This window comes from Hyla sarda, chromosome 1 (genome assembly GCF_029499605.1).
Source record: "Hyla sarda isolate aHylSar1 chromosome 1, aHylSar1.hap1, whole genome shotgun sequence".
Classification (NCBI taxonomy): domain Eukaryota; kingdom Metazoa; phylum Chordata; class Amphibia; order Anura; family Hylidae; genus Hyla; species Hyla sarda.
Genome location: NC_079189.1, coordinates 609,588,979 through 609,599,312, shown reverse-complemented (window position 1 = coordinate 609,599,312; position 10,334 = coordinate 609,588,979). Strand labels below are relative to the sequence as shown.

The window sequence follows — 10,334 nt, the reverse complement described above, 5'->3', positions numbered from 1 at the left end:
TTTTGTTATCTATGCAATACTCTGCCCCTGCAAGAGGTTTTATATAGGGTGCACTAAAAGAGCCCTTAATATTAGATTTAGGGAACATGTGCATTCCATAAAAGCAGGACATGGTAGCCCTAGGTTGATTGAGCATATTGTAACCTGCCATTCCAGTGATGCCTCCTGCCTTACCTTTTTAGGCATAGAAAGGGTTAATCAAAAGGAGGGCATGGACCGGCTTAAAACCCTGTTGCAGCGAGAGGCGAGACTGATCCTCGAACTCAATGCTCAAGGTAACTTGGGCTTGAATGACCGCCTTGATCTTAGTGTATTTTTATAAACATCATTACGTTGCTTCCCATGTTTGATTTTCGCATACAGTTGTCTTGTTTTTAAAATTTGTGGTTTTACTTCACATCAAGACAATAACCCTTCCCCCTGACGTCACGCTGGGTGGACTATTTACCTGTGCGTGAAGCAGGAGGAAGGTGAGTCTGAAGAAACGCCCAGAAGGGGCGTGAAACATTTGTCACTACCTGTCTGCACTGGTCTGGCGTCCCACGCCGATGATCGCATGCCGCACCTGAAATAAAGAAGCCTGCTGTCACCCCGACAAAACCGTGAGTGCCTCCTTATTTCTTTGCTCTTCCCGGATTCTACTGTGTATACTTTAGAGGATTGAGCACCCGGTCTGTCACGGACGGCATTACCCCATCACTCCCTGCCTTCCCAGCATTTGGTCGCGTGAGAGCTCATAGAACAAATAGGGTGTTGCCGCAGCTGTGCCGGTGCTGTCTCTACGCTGTGAACTATAATACATGTATATACTATAATACTATAATACATGTATATGCTATAATACTATAATACATGTATATACTATAATACTATAATACATGTATATACTATAATACTATAATACATGTATATACTATAATACTATAATACATGTATATACTATAATACTATAATACATGTATATACTATAATACTATAATACATGTATATACTATAATACATGTATATACTATAATACTATAATACATGTATATGCTATAATACATGTATATACTATAATAGTATAATACATGTATATACTATAATACTATAATACATGTATATACTATAATACTATAATACATGTATATACTATAATACTATAATACATGTATATACTATAATACTATAATACATGTATATACTATAATACATGTATATACTATAATACTAAAATACATGTATATACTATAATACTATAATACATGTATATACTATAATACATGTATATACTATAATACTATAATACATGTATACACTATAATACTATAATACTACAATACATGTATATACTATAATACTATAATACATGTATACACTATAATACTATAATACATGTATATACTATAATACTATAATACATGTATATACTATAATACTATAATACATGTATATACTATAATACTATAATACATGTATATACTATAATACATGTATATACTATAATACTATAATACATGTATATGCTATAATACTATAATACATGTATATACTATAATACTATAATACATGTATACACTATAATACTATAATACATGTATATACTATAATACATGTATATACTATAATACTATAATACATGTATATGCTATAACACTATAATACATGTATATACTATAATACTATAATACATGTATATACTATAATACTATAATACATGTATATACTATAATACTATAATACATGTATACACTCTAATACTATAATACATGTATATACTATAATACTATAATACATGTATATACTATAATACTATAATACATGTATATACTATAATACATGTATACACTATAATACTATAATACATGTATATACTATAATACTATAATACATGTATATACTATAATACATGTATATATTATAATACTATAATACATGTATATACTATAATACTATAATACATGTATATACTATAATACTATAATACATGTATATACTATAATACTATAATACATGTATATACTATAATACTATAATACATGTATATCCTATAATACTATAATACATGTATATCCTATAATACTATAATACGTGTATATACTATAATACTATAATACATGTATACACTCTAATACTATAATACATGTATATACTCTAATACTATAATACATGTATACACTCTAATACTATAATACATGTATATGCTATAATACTATAATACATGTATACACTATAATACTATAATACATGTATATCCTATAATACTATAATACATGTATATACTATAATACTATAATACATGTATATACTATAATACTATAATACATGTATATACTATAATACTATAATACATGTATATACTATAATACATGTATATACTATAATACTATAATACATGTATATACTATAATACTATAATACATGTATATACTATAACACTATAATACATGTATATACTATAATACTATAATACATGTATATACTATAATACATGTATATACTATAATACTATAATACTATAATACATGTATATACTAGAATACATGTATATACTATAATACTAGAATACATGTATATACTATAATACTAGAATACATGTATATACTATAATAGTATAATACATGTATATACTATAATACTAGAATACATGTATATACTATAATACATGTATATACTATAATATTATAATACATGTATATACTATAATACTATAATACATGTATATACTATAATACTATAATACATGTATATACTATAATACTATAATACATGTATATGCTATAATACTATAATACATGTATATACTATAATACAATAATACATGTATATACTATAATACTATAATACATGTATATACTATAATACTATAATACACGTATATACTATAATACTATAATACATGTATATACTATAATACATGTATATACTATAATACTATAATACATGTATATACTATAATACTATAATACATGTATATACTATAATACAGACATTTAGTGTATTTTGTCCTGTTATTGTCGGTGTCCATACATCTTCTTATCCACATAGACACCTACAGTCACCGTCCTCTGACATATACACTATAATACATGTATATACTATAATACTATAATACATGTATATACCATAATACTATAATACATGTATATACTATAATACTATAATACATGTATATACTATAATACTATAATACATGTATATACTATAATACTATAATACATGTATATACTATAATACTATAATACATGTATATACTATAATACTATAATACATGTATATACTATAATACTATAATACATGTATATACTATAATACTATAATACATGTATATACTATAATACTATAATACATGTATATACTATAATACTATAATACATGTATATACTATAATAAATGTATATACTATAATACTATAATACATGTATATACTATAATACTATAATACATGTATACACTATAATACTATAATACATGTATATACTATAATACTATAATACATGTATATACTATAATACTATAATACATGTATATACTATAATACTATAATACATGTATATACTATAATACTATAATACATGTATATACTATAATACTATAATACATGTATATACTATAATACTATAATACATGTATATACTATAATACTATAACACATGTATATATACTATAATACTATAATACATGTATATCCTATAATACTATAATACATGTATATACTATAAAACTATAATACATGTATATACTATAATACATGTATATACTATAATACTATAATACATGTATATACTATAATACTATAATACATGTATATACTATAATACTATAATACATGTAGATACTATAATACTATAATACATGTATATACTATAATACATGTATATACTATAATACTATAATACATGTATATACTATAATACATGTATATACTATAATACTATAATACATGTATATACTATAATACTATAATACATGTATATGCTATAATACTATAATACTATAATACATGTATATACTATAATACTATAATACATGTATATACTATAATACATGTATATGCTATAACACTATAATACATGTATACACTAATACTATAATACATGTATATACTATAATACATGTATATACTATAATACTATAATACATGTATATACTATAATACTATAATACATGTATATACTATAATACTATAATACATGTATATACTATAATACATGTATATACTATAATACTATAATACATGTATATACTATAATACTATAATACATGTATATACTATAATACTATAATACATGTATATACTATAATACTATAATACATGTATACACTATAATACTATCATACATGTATATACTATAATACTATAATACATGTATATACTATAATACTATAATACATGTATATACTATAATACTATAATACATGTATATACTATAATACTATAATACATGTATATACTATAATACTATAATACATGTATATGCTATAATACTATAATACATGTATATACTATAATACTATAATACATGTATATACTATAATACTATAATACATGTATATACTATAATACTATAATACATGTATATACTATAATACATGTATATACTATAATACATGTATATACTATAATACTATAATACATGTATATACTATAATACTATAATACATGTATATACTATAATACTATAATACATGTATATACTATAATACTATAATACATGTATATACTATAATACTATAATACATGTATATACTATAATACTATAATACATGAATATGCTATAATACTATCATACATGTATATACTATAATACTATAATACAGGTATATACTATAATACTATAATACATGTATATACTATAATACTATAATACATGTATATACTATAATACTATAATACATGTATATACTATAATACTATAATACATGTATATACTATAATACTATAATACATGTATATACTATAATACTATAATACATGAATATGCTATAATACTATCATACATGTATATACTATAATACTATAATACAGGTATATACTATAATACTATAATACATGTATATACTATAATACTATAATACATGTATATACTATAATACATGTATATACTATAATACTATAATACATGTATATACTATAATACTATAATACATGTATATACTATAATACTATAATACATGTATATACTATAATACTATAATACATGTATATGCTATAATACTATAATACATGTATATACTATAATACTATAATACATGTATATCCTATAATACTATAATACATGTATATACTATAATACATGTATACACTATAATACTATAATACATGTATACACTATAATGCTATAATACATGTATATACTATAATACATGTATATACTATAATACATGTATATCCTATAATACTATAATACATGTATATACTATAATACTATAATACATGTATGTACTATAATACTATAATACATGTATATACTATAATACAGACATTTAGTGTATTTTGTCCTGTTATTGTCAGTGTCCATACATCTTCTTATCCACATAGACACCTACAGTCACCGTCCTCTGACATATACACTATAATACATGTATATACTATAATACTATAATACATGTATATACTATAATACATGTATATGCTATAACACTATAACACATGTATATACTATAATACTATAATACATGTATATACTATAATACTATAATACATGTATATACTATAATACATGTATATACTATAATACTATAATACATGTATATACTATAATACTATAATACATGTATATACTATAATACATGTATATACTATACTATAATACATGTATATACTATAATACATATATATACTATAATACTATAATACATGTATATACTATAATACATGTACATACTATAATACTATAATACATGTATATACTATAATACTATAATACATGTATATACTATAATACTATAATACATGTATATACTATAATACTATAATACATGTATATACTATAATACATGTATATACTATAATACATGTATATACTATAATACTATAATACATGTATATACTATAATACATGTATATGCTATAATACTATAATACATGTATATGCTATAATACTATAATACATGTATATGCTATAATACTATAATACATGTATACACTATAATACTATAATACATGTATATACTATAATACATGTATATACTATAATACATGTATATACTATAATACTATAATACATGTATATACTATAATACTATAATACATGTATATACTATAATACTATAATACATGTATATACTATAATACTATAATACATGTATATACTATAATACTATAATACATGTATATACTATAATACTATAATACATGTATATACTATAATACTATAATATATGTATATACTATAATACTATAATACATGTTTATACTATAATACTATAATACATGTATATACTATAATACATGTATATACTATAATACTATAATACATGTATATACTATAATACTATAATACATGTATATACTATAATACAGACATTTAGTGTATTTTGTCCTGTTATTGTCGGTGTCCATACATCTTCTTATCCACAGACACCTACAGTCACCGTCCTCTGACATATACACTATAATACATGTATATACTATAATACTATAATACATGTATATACTATAATACTTGTATATACTATAATACTATAATACATGTATATACTATAATACTATAATACATGTATATACTATAATACTATAATACATGTATATACTATAATACTATAATACATGTATATACTATAATACTATAATACATGTATATACTATAATACTATAATACATGTATATACTATAATACTATAATACATGTATATACTATAATACTATAATACATGTATATACTATAATACTATAATACATGTATATACTATAATACATGTATATACTATAATACTATAATACATGTATATACTATAATACTATAATACATGTATATACTATAATACATTTATATACTATAATACTATAATACATGTATATACTATAATACTATAATACATGTATATACTATAATACTATAATACATGTATATACTATAATACATTTATATACTATAATACTATAATACATGTATATACTATAATACTATAATACATGTATATACTATAATACATGTGTATACTATAATACTATAATACATGTATATACTATAATACTATAATACATGTATATACTATAATACTATAATACATGTATATACTATAATACTATAATACATGTATATACTATAATACTATAATACATGTATATACTATAATACTATAATACATGTATATACTATAATACATGTATATACTATAATACATGTATATACTATAATACATATATATATATATACTATAATACTATAATACATGTATATACTATAATACTATAATACATGTATATGCTATAATACATGTATATACTATAATACTATAATACATGTATATACTATAATACTATAATACATGTATATACTATAATACTATAATACATGTATATACTATAATACAGACATTTAGTGTATTTTGTCCTGTTATTGTCGGTGTCCATACATCTTCTTATCCACATAGACACCTACAGTCACCGTCCTCTGACATATACACTATAATACATGTATATACTATAATACATGTATATACTATAATACTATAATACATGTATATACTATAACACTATAATACATGTATATACTATAATACTATAATACATGTATATACTATAATACTATAATACATGTATATACTATAATACTATAATACATGTATATACTATAATACTATAATACATGCATATACTATAATACATGTATATACTATAATACTATAATACATGTATATACTATAATACTATAATGCATGTATATACTATAATACAGACATTTAGTGTATTTTGTCCTGTTATTGTCGGTGTCCATACATCTTCTTATCCACATAGACACCTACAGTCACCGTCCTCTGACATATACACTATAATACATGTATATACTATAATACTATAATACATGTATATACTATAATACTATAATACATGTATATACTATAATACTATAATACATGTATATACTATAATACTATAATACATGTATATACTATAATACTATAATACATGTATATACTATAATACATGTATATACTATAATACTATAATACATGTATATACTATAATACTATAATACATGTATATACTATAATACATGTATATACTATAATACATATATATATATACTATAATACATGTATATACTATAATACTATAATACATGTATATGCTATAATACATGTATATACTATAATACTATAATACATGTATATACTATAATACTATAATACATGTATATACTATAATACAGACATTTAGTGTATTTTGTCCTGTTATTGTCGGTGTCCATACATCTTCTTATCCACATAGACACCTACAGTCACCGTCCTCTGACATATACACTATAATACATGTATATACTATAATACTATAATACATGTATATACTATAATACTTGTATATACTATAATACATGTATATACTATAATACTATAATACATGTATATACTATAATACTATAATACATGTATATACTATAATACTATAATACATGTATATACTATAATACTATAATACATGTATATACTATAATACTATAATACATGTATATACTATAATACATGTATATACTATAATACTATAATACATGTATATACTATAATACTATAATACATGTATATACTATAATACATGTGTATACTATAATACTATAATACATGTATATACTATAATACTATAATACATGTATATACTATAATACTATAATACATGTATATACTATAATACTATAATACATGTATATACTATAATACATGTGTATACTATAATACTATAATACATGTATATACTATAATACTATAATACATGTATATACTATAATACTATAATACATGTATATACTATAATACTATAATGCATGTATATACTATAATACAGACATTTAGTGTATTTTGTCCTGTTATTGTCGGTGTCCATACATCTTCTTATCCACATAGACACCTACAGTCACCGTCCTCTGACATATACACTATAATACATGTATATACTATAATACTATAATACATGTATATACTATAATACTATAATACATGTATATACTATAATACATGTATATACTATAATACATGTATATACTATAATACATATATATATATACTATAATACATGTATATACTATAATACTATAATACATGTATATGCTATAATACATGTATATACTATAATACTATAATACATGTATATACTATAATACTATAATACATGTATATACTATAATACAGACATTTAGTGTATTTTGTCCTGTTATTGTCGGTGTCCATACATCTTCTTATCCACATAGACACCTACAGTCACCGTCCTCTGACATATACACTATAATACATGTATATACTATAATACTATAATACATGTATATACTATAATACTATAATACATGTATATACTATAATACATGTATATACTATAACACTATAATACATGTATACACTATAATACTATAATACATGTATATACTATAATACTATAATACATGTATACACTATAATACTATAATACATGTATATACTATAATACTATAATACTATAATACATGTATATACTATAATACTATAATACATGTATATACTATAATACTATAATAGATGTATATACTATAATACTATAATACATGTATATACTATAATACTATAATACATGTATATACTATAATACTATAACACATGTATATGCTATAATACTATAATACAGGTATATACTATAATACTATAATACATGTATATACTATAATACTATAATACATGTATATACTATAATACTATAATACATGTATATACTATAATACAGACATTTAGTGTATTTTGTCCTGTTATTGTCGGTGTCCATACATCTTCTTATCCACATAGACACCTACAGTCACCGTCCTCTGACATATCATTTATCTGTACATTGAGCCTGATCATGTGACTCCTTGACCCCTCCCTCCTCCTCCTCCATGTGACTGATCACCTGACTGTGACATCATTGCAGGTCCTGTTAGTACACTTCCTGTACAGCTCTGAGGAAGGAGGTATGTAGATATATATATATATATATATAAAATGTATGTGTGTATATAGTATATATTGTGTATATGTGTGTGTATATACTATAACTAGCTGTGTACCCGGCGTTGCCCGGTTTTTCCTTCCTAATCTTTGTTGGGGAGGAAAATAAACAAAGGAGGAAGCTTATGACCTCATATCCAGTCCTCATATATTGTTGTTATATCCCGACCTCCTATCCCGTCCTC

General features: G+C 21.5%; 1 protein-coding gene across 1 annotated transcript in view; it reads left to right on the top strand.

Annotated features, from left to right (window-relative positions):
* The window catches only part of LOC130300439 (zinc finger protein 84-like), an 86,339-nt gene that overhangs the window by 47,584 nt on the left and 28,421 nt on the right, over positions 1-10,334 (top strand). The gene's annotated exons all lie outside the window — the stretch shown is intronic.